General features: G+C 36.4%; 1 long non-coding RNA gene and 1 other non-coding gene across 2 annotated transcripts; one reads left to right on the top strand and one right to left on the bottom strand.

Moving 5' to 3' along the window:
- Positions 1-2,088: 2,088 nt before the first annotated feature.
- TRNAQ-CUG lies at positions 2,089-2,314 on the bottom strand. Its single transcript has 2 exons — positions 2,278-2,314; positions 2,089-2,123 (listed from the first exon to the last, which is right to left on the bottom strand). It is a non-coding gene; the product is annotated as a tRNA-Gln (tRNA).
- A 3,680-nt stretch (positions 2,315-5,994) lies between these two features.
- Positions 5,995-8,133, top strand: LOC111439750. Its single transcript, XR_002709853.1, has 3 exons — positions 5,995-6,204; positions 6,284-6,995; positions 7,983-8,133. It is a non-coding gene; the product is annotated as an uncharacterized LOC111439750 (long non-coding RNA).
- The last annotated feature ends 10,688 nt before the right edge of the window (positions 8,134-18,821 follow it).

An 18,821-nucleotide genomic window follows, 5' to 3' on the forward strand; every position in this document is an offset into this window, starting at 1 on the left:
TTGGATCGTGATTCATGTTCTAGTCTTTGATCTTTGTCTTGTTTTTGGTACTTTCTAGGTTCTTGTTTTGTTTTTGGTTCGTTCAACAAGGCACTCCCCCTATGACTTACTGTATTAGTCATGAACCTGACAACCTGTATCCAAGGCTCATTCATTTCAAGCGACATAGTCTTAACCTATGTCCATGGCTTCATGTGTTCCAAGCGATGTACTCTGAACCCGCATCTTTTGGCTTGCCTTGTGATATAGCCTGAATACCTATGCCCAAGGCTTCAGCCGTTCCAAGTGACATAGTCTGAATACCTTTGTTCAAGGCTTCATACGTTCTAAGCAGCGTAGTCTGAGTCATGAATATGTTGTACCGTGGGAGGTCTTAGGAGCTTTCTTGAGTTTCTGAGTTTTAGGATCCCTTGGTTCCTTATCCTGGAGTATTGGCTAGCATTCTTCTTACCATGGTAGTCGTAAATGTATTGTTCTTGGTTCTCAATCTTGTAAGTTTCTAAGGTTCATAGTTTCTCGTGGCATAAGTTGTATCATGCATTCATAAACATATGAACCCATCATAATACCAAACATGAGTTATTCTAGAAAGTCATAAAGTCATAATGAATTCTTTAGGAGGTTTTAGAAGAGTCTTGAGTCTTGAGGTGTTTCTTGGGTCTTGACTTGGTTTAAGTTCCAAACTTGTTCTAATCAACTTGAAATATCAAACATATCTTCATGTCCTTAAGAATAGACCTTATAGAAAGTAATAGGTCATTTGGAGCACGTATAGACCTTGAAATATCATAAGTAGTCTTAACGTGTTCCAATGGCTTTCAAACTTCACAACATCATCAAACATCATAAAATAAGAACTACTACAAAGTTTCATTACATTTGGAGGTCATTTGGGTCATGAACTGAATGTAAATTACCTTAGGAGCATTAGGGTCATTTTACACTGTTTCTTGGTTACTTACTTATCCTTATCCAATGACGCCAAATTTACGTACATAATCTCAACATGTTATAATAAGCTCAGCATTAAAATTGAATAGGCAGCAGACTTAATTTAGTGGGTTATTTTAACGTTACTTAAATCTCCAGCAATTTGATCAGTTCAAGTCCTTAAATCACGAATTCTTTGAGTTTGTTTTTCATATATCCTTAATTCATACTTGGTTTAGAGTTCATATAGAAATCCAAGCGATTCCTACCGTATGTCTTAAGAAAAGTCCAAGGTGGCTACATACCTCGTTGTCGACGTTCAGGACCTCCGTTCTTGAGCTTACAGTATCTGAATTACCTTAAATTTTATTCCACAGACTTCTTAGTGTGTCTAGTTTCTGGAATCGTAAATTTTTTTATTTTTTTTTTATTTTTATGAAAACTAGTCTTGAAGGGGGGTTAAAATAGAGAAAAATCGAGGGAAGGGATTTTGGGTTGACATGGCCGGTTCAACTGAACCGACCACATCATCGTCTTCTTTCTCTGGATAGGAAGAAGACATGGAGAAAGAAGACATGCACATCCTTTGTGTCACTGTCTGAAACTCGCTTTTTACAACTCCATTATCAGCATTTCTCTGAATAACTAGGGATTGATTTCATCATGGAAACCTCAAGGATTGTCATGACTTGGAGATTAAATTGATTACTACTCACAACTAGATAATAAGGTCCCATCGAGATTTGAACTCAAGTTATTAGATTCAGAGTCCAATGTCCTAACCACGACTCCATATTTACAAGATTGGTCTGTAATAAAGATTAAATTGATTACTACTCACAACTAGATAATAAGGTCCCATCGAGATTTGAACTCAAGTTATTAGATTCAGAGTCCAATGTCCTAACCACGACTCCATATTTACAAGATTGGTCTGTAATAAATCTCCCAACTTTAGAAAATAAATAGTATCTTCATATACTTTAAAAACTTTGAATATGCTTATGTGTCATCATTTTTTCAGTTACAACTCACAAAGAGGAAATAAGTCCCACTGAGATTTGAACTCGGGTTATTATTAGATTCAAAGTCCAATGTCCTAACCACTAGACCATGGACCACAAATAATTATAAGATTTGTACTCACAAAGAGAAAATAGGTCCCACCGAGATTTCAACTCGGGTTATTGGATTCAAAGTCCAAAATCTACCACTAGACCATGGAACCACAAATATTTACGAGATTTGTGTGAAATAAAAATTAAAATCAATTAATCTATTTGCATTAGTTACTACTCACAAATAGAAAATAGATTCCATTGAGATTTAAAACTCAGGTTATTGGATGCAGAGTCCAACGTCCTAACCACTGGACCATGGAACCACAAATATTTATAAGATTTGTGTGTAATAAATCTCTAGACTTTAAAAGATAAATAGTACCTTATTTTGAATTTTAACTATTGTCTTGTATTTCAACTACTTATATATAAAATCTAGTTTAAATAAATTATTGTATATTATGTTTTAGCTCGTCTTTTTAAGCTACCGAGTCAGTCCCAAGGTGAGTTACATCGATTGTGCCTTACTTTTTTGGTACGTTGGGTAGAAATATAGATGAAGAAAGTGGATGATTAAAATGTTCTATACTAGATTTGTGAAAACTAATGGGTAGAGTAGCATCCATGGAAAAAATAAATAAAGCAAATTCCTTAAAGGTGAAAACATAGCTGAATGTATTTCTAAGGTAGCTTGTATGCCTATAGTAGTAGAAAAAATGTCGATAGAGCTTTCAAGTCCCTTTCAACTTCGGTATGGTACTATTCAGCTAGATATGAGGTTGGTTAAGGACGTATAACATGATAGTTTGTTGGATTACCCGGCATAATGGATTCGCCCTATAGGAGTGCGTTGATCATGCAGATAATCAATAATTCCACATGGTGGATCCATCCTGTGGGAAGACGTTCTATCATGTTGGTAGTCTATGGAACTAGCACATACAGGAGGTAGAGCTCCTAACCTTTAATGACTACATGGCCCTGTCGGATGGATTTGCTAGCAACCTCCCATGGATGATGAGCATGATAGCACTCACCATGTTATCTCCACCATGTTATCTCCACCTAATGAGCAACATATCACTCACCATGCTATCCCCACATGATAGAGAGAGTTTGCCTACTACATTGGATACCAGTTACCTTGCGTATGCTAAGCTATCTACCCAAGGCTATGCACAATAAGAGCAATACACCTAGATCCTAGAGTAAAATTTGTGGTCTCCTGTTATGTCAATAATAACAATAAGAGTCTATAAGTAGATTGCTTATGATGTATTTATATATTCACAATTTTTTCCTTTCTTTGTCATAAGAGTCTATAAGTAGATTGCTTATGATGTATTTAAATATTCATTTTTCCTTTCTTTGTCAGGTGTCTATAGGCTGCCAGTTGAGGTAAAGGAGCGTTTGAGAGCTGTTCGGTCACAAAGGGGATCATTCTGGAGCATCAGTTCTTTATTGTATTTCGGTTCTTTTGTATTTTAATTTCTATTCATATCCTGAATTAATTTTTCCGTTTGTAATAAATTGGACAACAACGTGTTCTAGTCGAATTTTATTTTATATTTAGTTTTTTTTATGTTGTCCTTATTTTTATTTAAATTTTATCAAATTTTTGTATTTTATTTTACATTTTTTTGGCTTTTGTCTTTTTAGTATGATTCTTATTTTGAAACTTTGAAATTTGGATTGTGATATATTAGTATAAGAGTAGTCATGTATTGGATTCTATAGGCTTTCTTAGGATATAGAGTCGTACACCTCTAAGACTCAGCTCGACGACATGGCTCACCACATCCCAGTATATAGTCTAACCCTATTTAGTAGTATATGATATGTTGTAAGACCTGTATGAACTTGTTGTATGTTTTTTTTCATGGTAGTTATGATAGCAACCTCAGACATTGAAAAGCGAATGAAAATTTGTGTATCAATGCTCTGGAAGCTTAATGGATGATATCGCCCCATTGAGTATGTGTGATTGTATACATGATTGACTATACATTAGCTCTAGGTGATTGTATGTATGATTGTATACATGATTGACAGTATATTAACTCTAGGTGATTGAATGTGTGATTCTCCTTATAGAGGATAAGTAGTAGAATAGTTTAAGCCTAGAGTGCGTGCGTCAGTTTTGCTAAGTTGTGACCTCGGATGGAACGCCTCTGGTAGTGTCCGAGTGCAATAGAATCGTTAGAGATGATCTGAGGGTGAGACTCCTAGTGCAATTGACTGCACTAAATTTAGGGAGTTAGAAATGAGAATCCTTGAGATTTGAATGTATGTCAAGATCGCCAAACCATCATAAGGACCTAAAAAACCCCATAGCAATCTTGAAGAAAAATAAAGGTAGCTTGTAGGCTGATAACAGCGAGTACAGTGTCTGTAGAGCTTCCACTTCCCTTTCTACTCTAATATTGTTTTGTTGAGCTAAGCATGATACAGGTTAGGGACGTGTGACTTAATACTTTTTTGGATGAGTGTAATACCTCAAATTAGTTGAGATACCCTTAACAAGCCTATGAGATCTAAAGGAATGAGATCTAAAGGAGAGACATAGGGGTTAAGAAGGTTTTGATGGACCTAATCAAGTGAATTAGATAAGCACCAGATTAAAAAAAAGAAAAAGTAAACTTAAAGGGCAAAATTTTCATTTTTATAGTTTTTAATAAATATTCTAGATTTTTTATTTTCTTATAGAGAGGAATTTTAAGGTGGTGACCGAGGAAAAAATGACAAACATGGTGTAAGAAATTTTTAATTGTTTTTTAGAGTTATAGAAAAATAACAATAAAATATTTTAAACAATAATAAATTACCAAAATACCACTGAAGTTTAAGAAAATTACGATAATATCATTGAACAACAAAATCATATATGCTTATTAGGAATTATTAGGAATCATGACTGTACACAATGGTATGATATTGTTAGGTTTTGATATAACCAAGCCAAAAACATAAACAATGGAAGTTTTAAGTGATCATATTATTAAATACTGAAATTGAGTTTTATAGCTTTACAAATAATCAAACTAACCACAAATCTGGTAAATATTTAAATTAAATACCTAAAAATACTCTAATTATTTTGACTTAATCAAATTGTTGTAACAATCCCTCCTTTGAATTTATTTTCTTTCTCAAAAATTAGTTCAAGTCATAAAAACTAGCATACCAAGTTCTTCATGTAACTTTCGAAATGCTTCTAATTTTAGAGGCTTTGTAAACAAATCAGCAAGCTAATTTCGAGTACCACAAAATAACAAATTAACAGTTCCTTTGATTTGAGAATGACCAATTTCTTTGAGTATCCTCTTGATCCAAACAACTTGACATGCACAGCCACTAGCAACAATAAAAACTCAGCTTCTATGGTTGATAAGATGGCTAAAGGCTGCTTACAAGAAGACCAAGCTACTACTCCTCCACTCATCATAAACACATAGCTTAAAGTACTCTTGCTATCTTCCCTGTCTCCACCATAGTCCACTATCAGTAAATCCAATTAAATCACTAACTCCTCCCTTTCTATAAAATGCACCATAATCTATCGTACCTTTCAAGTACCTTAAAACTCTTTAAACCTCTTTTAGCTGCTGCAAAATGTTGTTGGGTTGGGCATGCGAAAACGACTAATCAAACTTACAACAAACATGAGATTAGGACAAGTAGCTGTGAGATACATCAGACTTCTCACTATTTGTTTATACAAAGTTACCTCTACTTTTGCATCATTTTCATCTTTGCCAATTTTCTGTCCTGGAACAATAGGATTACAAACATAATTATAATTCTTTATGCCAAATTGATTTAAAACTTCAACAGCATATTTTCTGTAATACCCGAAGAAAGAGAAATAGAAATAGAAAAAGAAAAAAAAATAGGAAAAGTCGAGAGGGACAAATACGTAAATTTGCCCCTCCAACCACCTCTGGGGTCCAAATGAAACCCCAACCAGTGTCGTGCAGAAGAGAAATAGTGAGAGAAGAGAAATAGTGAGAGAAAGGGGTAGAGAGAACCTAGAGAGAGGAGAAATAATGAACCGCTGGAAGACTCATCGAAAACTACCATCGGAGTCTATTCCGGTGAAGATCATGATGCAAGTTAGTGAAGATCATGATGCAAGGAGCCTTTCTTGGAAGGGAAAAGAGAATATGGGTGGCCGAAGTCCCATTTTTCATCAAGAAATTGGAAAACCCGCAAGGTAAGGATCTTGAACGTTTTCTCAGATCTACGATTTTCCTTTGTGAATCAAGATCTAAAATCTTAATATATTCATCTAGGAACAACTCTACGCATGATCTATGAAGAAGTTTGGCCGAGACCTCAACCCGAAGGTGGAGATCCGAGAGTCGTCCGAGAACGATGAGCGAAATTCCGACCTTCTTAACTCATCCGGTAGTTAAGCAAAAATTACGAAAAAATACGAGGACGTAGCCCGTAACATGATCTAAAACTTTGCCGAATGAATCATGTCGATCCGATCTACGGATCGAAAGATATGAAAATTGGAAAAGAGGGTTGTGTTTGGGTTTTCAGAGGGCAGAGAAGAAAGAAGAAAAAAAAAAAAAAAAAAAGGAGTCGGCCGGCGAGCGGCGGACGGCGGCGACAGGCGCCGGACACGCGTCAACCATCGGCTGGAGCAATGCAGCTCCAGCGAGACATCGACACGTGTTGCCTACAAGTCGGGCCAAACCGCGACGCGAGTCGAGCCAACCGGACCGGCCGACCCGCGACTATGCGGAGGCGGGCGCACATGCAGCCTGCGACTAGCGCCTTCCCGCGCGCGTGACCACGCACTCCTAGCACGCTGCTGGCACGTGAGCGCGCTGGGACGGCCAATTTGGCCCAGTTGCTTTCTGTTTGCCCGATTTTTGTCCCGGTTCCAGTTCTAATACTGTTTTTACGTGAATAGGGACCTAATTTAAAGAAATCAGTATTTTTGGATACCTCACGAGCAAAGAGACGCTAGCAGAAAGAGCACGCGTCAACCAAGTAAGTCACCACTCGGTATTTAGGAAAAAATACTTGTAGGGTTCGCTTGGATTGTATGTATACATGTTAGTAATTTTGCCTTAAATTAGCCTCCATGAATGAGATTAATCAGATGGATTATTATGATGTGATGGGTGAATTATTGAGTGTTGCTTGTATGCCTTAAGCTTCCGTTGTACGTATGCATGCGTTTCATTTATGTTGGAATTGTGTATTCCGTGTTCCGGATGCTCGATGGATGAATTCGCCCCATTGAGTGCGAACTTTGTGTTTTGGATGCTGGATGGAGGCCACCGCCCCGTTGAGCCGGCGTGCCTAGTTTGCATGAATATTAGGATGTTAGAAGACGGTTGCATGCACACTCCGTTATTTTCTAGTGCCCATTTCTAAAATAAGCTTAGGGGGTTATCGTTAGGAGCGATATGTCGCTTTAGCCAAACTTAACTTTCCCCTAGGAACTTTGCTGATTACCATGGCAACAAGGTGCCTTAGGAGTGTTCTTAGATTGCTAGTGTCAGAACGGTATCTATAGCTTTGTGGGAGGACCAAGGGTCCCCGATCAGTCCTTACTGCTCTTAGCCATTTTGCATGGGAAATGTGTCCCCACGTCATACAGCCCATTAGCTGCATGGTTACGGGTTGGGTCGCGCCCCCCATAGGAGGACTATGTGGGCGTAGGGGTATTCAGCACACCCCTAGGCTAGGTACCATATAGTCCTAGATAGCCATGTAGAGGTAGCACCTCATAGAGAGATACCGACCACATTAGCTTGGCATAAGGAACCTCTAGGTGACTAATGAAAGAGCGATGAACCGGTGAAACCCAAGGGGCAAGCCCCAAGAGACTAAGGTTAGAACCCGATGTCCTAGAACCGAATTAGGAAACCGTGGGAGTTTTGTTAAATTAAGATGCGAAGAGAGCCTGCAAGTAGGTGGCTTACTGAGTATAATTTGTATACTCATCCCGTTCTCCTTTATTTTTCTCAGGTGTTCGCTGGCTGCTGGTCGAGGTAGAGGAGCGTTTGAGAGCTGTACAGTCACAGAGGGGGTCGTTCCGGAGCGTCTGTCCCTTGTCGGTCTTTAGAGTCTTTTGTATTTTTTCTTAATAATTGTATTTCAGGTGGAAATATTGGTTTTAATTTTGTATTCGTAATTTCTTTTTATTAATTTGAAACAAAATTTTTCTCTATTTTGTTTTAATTAAATGACATTTTTACCTTTTACTTTACTATTTATTCCTTTTTGTTTGTTTTCGATTTCATCTTTTTAGTCACGACTCCGCTTTTCGAAACCTCGAAAATCGGGTCGTGACATTTTCTTTTACATATAAAAATACCATTTAATTTTTTTATTACCTCTATTCCAAGAAAAAATCTCATCTGACCTAAGTTAGTCATATCAAACTCTTTCTTCATGGAACGTTTAAACTCCTCCAATAATTCTTCATCGTCTCCAGTAAATAAAAGATCATCAACATAAATGCTTACAATAAGAATTTTACCTCCCTGCCTCTTGATGAAGAGTGTTTGCTCACTCGAACTGCTTTTGAATCCTTCCTTGATGAAGTAGAATTCTATTCGACTAAACCAGGATCTAGGTGCTTGTTTTAATTCATAGAGAGTCTTTTGGAGTTTGTACACCATCTTCTCACTTCCCTTTTTCTCCTAGCCTTTTGTTTGTTCAACAAAAATACCTTCTTTTAACTCGCCATATAAAAAAGTTGATTTGACATCTAACTAATAGAGTTTCCAACCTTTTTGAACGGTAAAAGCAATGATCATTCTCACAGTATCCATTATGGCCACAGATGCCTACACTTCCATATAATCAATTGCATGCTCTTGTGTGTAGCCTTTTACAACCAATCTTGCTTTGTATTTATCAACTTTTCCAAACTCATTTAGCTTGGTTTATAAATCCATTTCACTCCTATTTTCTTTGCACCAGCCGGTAGAACCACCAAATTCCATGTTTGATTTTTTTCAATTGATTTGATTTCTTCTCCATAGCCAATCTCCATTTTAGGCTTTTGACAGCTTCCTCAAAATTCACAGGATCTGAAATCATCAAGAATGTCATATTTTCTTCATCCTCTTCAGATAAGCCTTCACCGGAATTACAATCTGCTAACCATACAGGTGTTTGTGGATTTCTTCCCTCCCTTATTGTCAAATCTAGTGCAAGAAATTTTTTTTTAGCAACTGGTTCAATTGTTTCAGCAACCGGTTTAGTCGTTTCCTCTATGATTGAGACTCCTTCGGCTATGTTCTTATCAATTTCAATTTGTTCCCCCAATCCAATTTTTCGTTGCTCTCCATTTACCCATTTTTGGAAATGAAGTCCGATGTTGCTTGTCTTTCATACTTGCCTCACAGGTGGTGTTTGGAGCTACATTTTGCGGCAAGCCTTTCACCATGTTTTATGTTTCAAAGTGCACAAGCCTTTGTAGCCGAGATGACCAAAACGATGGTGTCAAAGTGTTTATTGATCCGTATTTGAAACTTGGAAACATCTTTCTTCATTTATTGTGGTAGATGGTTCAGTACACAAAATAAACTACCGATTTGCGCTCATAATTGACTCTGCTATTTTTTCTTTTTGTGGATGATAAATGCTACATACACCATTTTTAAACAGCACTGCTACTTCTTTTTCTTGTAGTTGTCCAACGCTCAAGAGATTATTTTTGAGTTCAGGTACCCAATACACATTACTAATAGTGCAGCGAATCCCATGCAAAGTTAATTACACTATACCCTTTCCTATAATTTTGATACTTGTATTATTTCCAAGTTTGACAATGTGAAAAAATGTCTTGTCTAAGCTTGAAAACATACCTTCACTTGCACACATATGGTTTGAGTAACCAGAATCTAAGAACCAAACATCACTCCTTTTTGCTTCATGTCTTTCCGTATGAGCCATTAACAACATTTCATCCTCTTCTTCCAGCTTTTCATAATTCAATTCCTTATTCATCTTTGGACATTCATATTGAAAATGACCTAAGTCATGACACCTATAACATTCAACAGTTGCTTTGTTAAAAGTTGGTCTTCCTCTTCCGCGTCCTCTGCCCCTATAAGTTCCTCTTCCTCTATTACTTATTTTCGTTCGTCCTTCGACTTTTAGAACTTGCTCCTCTCCCTTAATGATGGATCTTCGAAATTTTTATTCATGCACCACTAATGAACTTTTTAATTCATCAATGGACATGTTATTAGTATATTTTGATTCCTCAATAGATACTACAACATAAGTAAATTTTTCAGTCAGGGTACGCTGAATTTTTTCTACAATTTTCTTGTTTGGCATATCTTCTTCATTACTTCTCATCTTGTTGGAGATTATCATCACTCTTGCAAAATAATCTGTGATACTTTCATCCTTCTTCATCTCTAGGATCTTAAATTCTCTCCTTGATGCATTGAGAAGAGATTTATTCACTTTTTGGTTTCCACCAAATTTTGGCTTCATTGAGTCCCCAACAATCTTGGCTGTGCAACAATCCAAGATTTTTTCAAAGACATTGCGATCAATGCCTGGAAGAGGTAATGCTTTACTTGGTAATCTTTGAGTCTAGCATCATCAAGGTGGCCCTTTTGTGCCTCAGTCAACATTGTTCCTTCCTCTAGTTCTTGAGAAACCAATCTCCACCACACTCCATAGACTCTTTGCTCTGAGCAAATTTTCCATCAACTCACTCCAATAATCATAGTGACCATCAAGGTGAGGGATCTTCGCTAAAGTTTTGTCTTCACTCATACTCTCCCTATTTGATCACTCACGAGGTGAGGGATCTTCGCTAAAGTTTTGTCTTCACTCATACTCTCCCTATTTGATCACTCAAAAATTGTGGCTCTGATATCAATGGTTAGATTTTGACATAACAAAGCCAGAAACATAAACAATTGAAGTTTGAAGTGATGATATTGAATACCAAACTTGGGTTTTATAGCTTTACAAATAACCACTAACATAAATCTTGGAAACAAATCTATAAAATATTTAAACTAAATACCTAAAAATACTCTAACTATTTTAACCTAATCAAATTCTTCTAACAATACTACAGTGCCTGATTGTACAAAATCAACCATATCTTAAAATCCAGAATCTTCACTAAATTTGTTTGTTCTAGAAAACACAAATTCATCAAATTCAACGGTTGAAATTCAAAATGAAGGTTGGCGAGCCCCTGATTGAAGAAAATATTTTCAGCGAAAAATCTAGAAAATTGAGTCACAAATTCACGACGATTCTGGAGGTTTAATATCAGTTTAAGCTCCCTCTATAAAGTATAAAATAAGAGCTTTCATTTGGCATAAGAATCAAGCATCAGTGTGTCCCCAAACTTAAGTTACAAGCCTTTACTTTTTTGGTATAATTTTCTTAGATTTCATCAAAATTCGTGAGCTATAGTTCACCATTTACTTTCAAACTTGATTTTGTTGGTTATACACTTGTTTTTTTTTTTTTTTTGGTTCATATTTTTTTTTTTTTTTGTTAAAAATAGCAGTTAGTATTTATTTTATTTTTGTTGTTTATTTCACCATAAAAAAGAGGTTCGAGATATCGTGACAGGAAGAGTGGAAGTAGTGGAAGTAGTGGAAGTAGTGGAAGAATAGAACTAGTTTTGAGGGAGTGGAATTAGTTAAAGGAGTGGTTGCTGATTTTCGGCAAGAAATGTGTTAGTTTTTATTATACAAGGAAAATTGTGTCAAGTTAGTAAAACACCATAAAAAGAGAGAGATCAAAAAATGAGACAGGAATCGAGTGACAGGAGCCAAAGCACCTGCGATAGAAGATGATGCCTCAAACAAAGTGAGTGTATAGATTCAAGAAAAGGAGAGATTTGTCACACTCAAATACCCGATGTTGACAAAATGCAACTATGCAGCTTGGGAAATTAAGATGGAGGTATTTATGATGCCACAAGGTATTTGGGAGGCAATTGAATCACTCGAAACAGTAGACAACAACAAAGATAAGATGGCTTTAGCAACCATTTATCAAAGTATTGGAGAAGATACGTTGCTACAGTTGGGTACAAAGAAAACGACCAAAGAAGTCTAGATCATGTTGAAAATATGAATCTAGGTGTGGTAAGAGAGAAAGAAGTTAGAACGCTGACTCTCTGGCGGGAGTTTGAAGTGTTGAGGATAGGTAATTCAGAAAGTATTGATGAGTATTATGGAAATCTCACCATTATTGTCAACAAATTAAGAGGCCTCGGCAATGCTGTGAATTATCTCCAAGTAGTTAAAAAACTTTTACGATCCACCTCTGCAAAGTTTTTTCAAATCACTTCGACGATTGAGGAGTTCAGTGATCTCAAAACGAAATCGGTTGATGAGATTATTGGATCACTCAAGGCACATGAATAAAGGTTGCAAGGGTTTGGAGAAAAAGATGAAACCATTTTCCTCACTTGTGTAGAATGGATGGGACGAGAGAATGCAAAATCCTCAAAGAAAGAACGGAAGAATCAAGAAAGTTCTTGAGGATGCAGGGGACGGGGTCATGAAAGATGGAGAGGCCGTGGGAGAAATGATTGGTATCGAGGAGATGAAGGAGAGTCACAAACTCAAAAGAAGAAGTTCGACAAAAGTAAAATTAAATGTTACAGGTGTCAGCATATGGGACACTTCGCATCAGAGTGTTCCACAAAAGAGGAACAACTCAACTTGATAGAGATGCAAAAGGATGAGGAGTCTTCATTGCTGATGATAGAGGCATGTGAAATTAAAACAACACATGACAAAGAAGCATGATTTTGTGATGTTGAATGAATCTATAGTGCCGCCACCAGCCAATATTGGAGCTGAAAATTCCTGGTACCTAGATACTGGAGCAAGCAACCACATGTCATGAGAAAGGAGGGTGCTTCGTGAGCTCGACACATCTGTTGTTGGGTTGGTACGTTTCGGTGATAACTCTATAATAGACATTTGTGGTCGAGGAATAGTGCTCTTCAAATGCAAAACCGATGATCACTTGATTTTATCGAAAGTCTATTACATACCCAAACTCAAAAGCAATATAATAAGTTTAGGACAACTGGACGAGAGTGGAAATATAATTGTCATAGAGGACAACATGATGAGGATATATGACAGGGCCAGAAGCTTGATTATTATGGTGACCAAAAAATCTAACAGATTGTATATAGCAAAGCTGAAGCTTGCGGATCAGGTGTGTTTAATGGAAAATATCAGTAACGAAGGTTGGCTCTGGCAAGCGAGGTATGGACACCTAAATTTTCACTCTTTAAAGAAATTAAATGACAAAAGAATGGTCTGAAGGGTTGCCGAAAATCACCCAAGTCAATCAATTCTATGATGGGTGTTTAATTGGAAAGTAGCATAGAACTCCTTTTCCCCGAACAACAACATATTATGCGAAGGAGTCATTGGATCTCGTCCATGGAGATCTATGTGGACCTATTTCGCCAATGACTTATGGAGGTAACAGATATTTCATGTTACTAGTCAATGATTTTTCACAATTTATGTGGGTGTTTTTGTTGAAAAACAAGAATGAAACACGGGTGGTATTTAAAAAATTCAAGATCAGTGTGGAGGTAGAGAAAGGCAAGAAGATTAAGAGCTTTAAAACGGACCGTGGAGGAGAGTTCGTATCTACTACTTTTAAAGAATATTGCGAGAATGAAGGCATGAAGAGATTTCTTACTGCACCATTTTCACCACAGCAAAATGGTGTAGTCGAAAGGCGTAATCAAACGGTTGTGGAGATGACCTGATGTATGTCAAAAAGCAAAGATATGCCTGCAAAATTTTGGGGAGAAGCTGTCAAAACTATTGAGATATGATTCAAAGAAATTGAGATATGATTCAAAGTATTCAAACTACCAAGATTTTAGAATATTGTGAGTACATTTGAATTTATCTAGATTTCCTTTGTATAAGCGTATAAATATTGTAATTGTGTAACTGCTTAAGCATTGAGTCAAAAAACAATAATAAAGCACTGCAGCTTTGATCTATTCCTATCTCTTTCAGTATCCCCTTCCCCAACAAATTTGATATCAAAGTCAAGTTCTTCTCAACACGAGAGTGAGTGATTATATTTTTTTTGCAAAACAAAAATGGCAGTAGTTGGTTTTTCTTCCTTTGCACAGCTGTTACCAAAGTTTAATGGTGAGAAATATGAGTGGTGGAGTATCAAGATGAAGACCTTGCTCAGATCATAGGAGCTATGGGACTTAATGGAGCATAGGTTCAATGATGTATTAGAACCAACCATAGAAGAAAATGAGAGACTAAGAGAAACCAGGAAAAATGATGTCAACGCTCTGTTCATTATTCAGCAAGCAATTCATTATACTATTTTTTCATGAATTGCAGCAGCAACCACATCAAAGCAAGCATGGTCAATTCTACAGAAGGAGTTTCAGGGAGATTCAAAGGTCATAACAGTGAAATTGCAATCTCTAAGACGTGATTTTGAAACTCGGCTCATGACAAATGGCGAATCAATTGCTGACTTTTTGTCAAGAACAATGGCAATAGTTAGTTAGATGCGTACCTATGGGGAGAAAATTTTAGATGAAACAATTGTTGCAAAGGTGTTGAGAAGCTTAACTCCAAATTTTGACCATGTGGTGGCTACCATAGAAGAAGCTAAGGATCTATCAACACTCTCCATTGATGAATTGATGGGCTCGCTTCAGGTTCATGAGGCAAGAATCAATAGATCATCAGAAATGAATGAAAAAAAGGCACTGCAAGTGAAGGAGACCGCCAATAATGAAGGCAACAAAAAAAAGAAAGTATTCATTTAGCAGGTAGAAGTCGTGGAAGAGGAGGATTTCACAGCTTCCATGGTGGTCGTGATAATAGAGATACACGGAGAAATGATGGACAAAGGTAGTTCAATGAACAAAGTAATATAAGGAAGGTCATACAATGTTACCATTGCAAAAGGTATGGGCACACAAAAGCTAATTGTTGGTATAAAGATCAACAAATGAATTTTGCTGCAGAAAATGAAGAAGAAGAAGAAAAGCTTTTTATGGTGTATTGATAATAATCTAAAAAAAAGTGACTTATGGTTTGTTGATAGCAGATGCTCGAACCATATGACAGACATTAAATCTTTATTCGAAGAGCTTGATGAGACGCAAAGAATTAAGGTGCAACTTGGAAATACAAAAGAGATGCAAGTTGAGGAAAAAGGCACAGTGAAATTCGAATCCAGTTACGGTAAGATAAAACTATTTGATAATGATACAAAAGAGATTATAGTTGACGTTTCTCCAGATGAAGAGACAAGGGTCAACTCTAGTGCATCTCCTAGTGCCTCCACTACAACATAAAATCTGTCAAATTCATCATCTTCAACATCGCTAAATAGCAACTCTTCTCTTGAAGAATTTTCATACGAGACACCTCCAAAGAAGTATAAATCTTTAGCTGGCATATTTGAATCTTTAGCATCACTAAATAGCAACTTTTCTCATGTCAATTTGCTCTTACTATTTCAGACCCTATGAGTTATGAAGAAGCAGCTAAAAAAGAAGTGGAAGAAAGCTATGGTAGAAGAGATGTAGTCCATTGAGAAAGCCATGGTAGAAGAGACGCATTCCATTGAGAAAAATGGGACATGGGATATGGTTAACTTGCCAAACGAAAAGTTCTATGGAGATTTACATGGGACATGCAGCCCATAGCGGTGGCCTGTTTATGAGTTTGATGGAGATTTACAAGAAGAGGTCCATGTAACACAACTAGAGGGATTCATAAAGAAAGACAAAGAAACAAATGTATACAAGTTGAAACAGACATTATACGGGTTAAAGCAGACGTACTTACTAAGGCTTTGTCTAAAGAAAAGTTTGTTAATTCAGACGATTACTTGATATCTGCAACCTTGAATCAAGGGAGAGGGTTGAGATATGATTTAAAGTATTCAAAATTGAGATATGATTTAGAGTAGTTGAGATATGATTCAAAGTATTCAAACTGCCAAGATTTTAGTAGATTTGAATTTATCTAGATTTCCATAATTTACTATTTTTTGTTAATGTATAAGCCTATAAATATTGAAATTGTGTAACTGTTTTTAAGCATTGAGTCAAAAAACAATAATAATACATTGCAACTTTGATCTATTCCTATCTCTTTCAAAATCCCTTTTCCCAACAAAAATTGTCGTGTATATTCTGAACAGATCGCCAATAAAAGGAGTTGCAGATGGTACACTGTATCAAGCTTGGTTTAACAAGATACCAAAGGTTCATCACCTTAAAATCTTCTGGTGTCCTGCTCATGCCAATAATACATATTCACACCTTCCTAAACTTGCTAATAGGAGTGTGAAGACAATTATGTTGGGATATGAAGATGGAACCAAAGCTTGCAGACTATTGGATCCACAAAAGAACAAAATTATGGTGAGTAGGGATGTGTTGTTCGGAGAGGAGAAAAAGTGGTGTTGGCAAGAAATCACAAACGGTGATGATGAACAAAGAGGAAATTTCACCGTTCAAAATTTAGAAAAATAGAGTAGAACAGAGGAGAGGAATATTGAATAAATTGAAGTTGACCCAGATGAAAGCCAAAGGGAAAATTCGTTCTCAACTTTATCAATGCTAGACAGTACCTTAAATGCATCATCATCAAGCTCGTCGACGCCGAAAAAGTTCAGGTCTCTAGAAGATATTTATAGAGAACTGAACGAAGCAGAGGAGGAAGCAATGGGCCTTTGTTTTCTTTCTATAGAGAAGCCAACCTCATATAAGGAAATTGGTAAGAATGAAAACTGAAGGAATGTCATTAAGTCTGAAATTCTCTCCATTGAAAGAACAGAACGTGGGAACTCACAGATTTGCAGAAGAATCATAAAACAATCGACATCAAATGGATTTTCAAATTAAAGAAAAATCCAGATGGAGAAATCATGAAACATAAGACGAGACTCGTGGCAAAGGGATATGCACAATAGTTTGGTGTAGATTACAGTGAAGTATTCGCATCAGTGGCCAGGTTAGAAACAGTGAGATTAATTCTTGCCTATGCAGTCATTAAGAACTTGGAAGTACATCACATGGATGTGAAGACAGCTTTTCTGAATGGCAAGTTAGAAGAGGAGGTGTATGTTGTTCAACCAGAATGATTCGTTGACAAGGAAAATCCAAACATGGTATTAAAACTACGTAAAGCCTTGTATGAATTAAAACAGACTTCGAAGGCCTGGAATTTTAAACTTGATCAATGTTTGCAGTCAGTTGGTTTTGTTAGATGTCGATAGGAATATACTCTCCACAAGAAAATAAATGGAGTTGAAGCAATGATAATTGGCACATATGTGGATGACTTAATCATAGCCGGTTGAAACAAACAAGTTATACCTTAGATCAAAGAAGAGATGCAGCAGAAATTTGAAATGAGCGATCTTGGACTTTTGAGCTATTACTTGGGTATTGAGGTATGACAAAGCAGTGAACCAATCACTTTATGTCAGACCAGATATGCAAGAAAAGTCCTAGAGAAGCTAGGAATGGGGGAGTGCAATCCTTGTTCGATTCCCATTAAACCAAGAATGAAGATGAGCAAACATGGGAATGGAGAACCTGCGGTTGACAAAAACAATTTACAGAAGTGTTATTGGAAGCTTATGCTACTTGGTTAATACCCGGCCCGACATAGCCTACTCACTTGGTGTGATGAGTACATGGAGGCACTAACAACTTCACATCAAACAGTAGTAAAACAAATATTGAGGTATGTGAAAGGTACTTTAAGTTTTGGTTGCATTTATAAGAAGCTATTAAATGTGGAGCTGGTAGGATTTAGCGACAGTAATATGGCTGGGGATATTGATGATAGGAAAGTACAACAGGAGTGTTGTACTATTTGGGAGTAAATCCAATAACCTGGGTAACACAGAAGAAGAATGTGGTGGCTTTGTCGTCATGCGAGACTGAGTATATAACCGCAACTGTTGGAACATGTCAAGGAGTATGGTTAGACAGGATTTTGAGTAACATCAGTCAACTACAAGTAAAACTCAAGCTTAACACAACAAGTCAGCTATAGTGTTGGTGAAAAATCCTGTTTACTATGATCGAAGTAAGCACATTGATATCAGGTTCCATTTTATTCGCTAATGTATGCAAACTGAAGCTATTGAACTGGAATATGTGAACACAGATGAACAGTTGGTGGATGTTCTGACAAAGCCGTTAGGAAGACAATGGTTCCTAGAGTTAAGAGAGAAGATTGGCTTGAAGAAAGTCTATTCAACATAGTTAAATAAGTTTAGAAGAGTGATTGTTGGTTATAAACTTGTTTTTTTTTTATTATTATTATTATTATTTTTTTGTTTATAAGTTTTTGGTTAAAAATAATTGTTAATATTTATTTTATTTATGTTGTTTATTTCTCCATAAAAAAAGACTTGAGATATCGTGACAAGAAGAGTGGAAGTAGTGGAAGAGTGGAACTAGTTTTTAGGGAGTGAAATTAGTTAAAAGAGCGATTGTTGATTTATAGCAAGAAATGTGTTATTTTTTATTATATGAGGAAAATGGTGTCAAGTGAGTAAAACACCACAAAAAGAAGATAAAATTAATTTGTGTGTTGCTCCTTCTCCCTTCTGTTATTTTCTTTTAGATTCTACTTCTAAATAACAGTACCTACAAGTTTGATGAAGGAATCTATTAAAGATCACGTATTTGTTTAGATTGCTGTCAGTTAGTATCTGATTAAATCTCCTTATAATTAGGAGTTGATTTAGTTTTGATTTGATTTAATTTTTTATTTGTTTACTGGTTTGTTACTTTTTTTTTTTTTTTTTTTTTTT

This window comes from Cucurbita moschata, unplaced genomic scaffold (assembly GCF_002738365.1).
Source record: "Cucurbita moschata cultivar Rifu unplaced genomic scaffold, Cmos_1.0 Cmo_Scf00105, whole genome shotgun sequence".
In the NCBI taxonomy this organism is placed as follows: domain Eukaryota; kingdom Viridiplantae; phylum Streptophyta; class Magnoliopsida; order Cucurbitales; family Cucurbitaceae; genus Cucurbita; species Cucurbita moschata.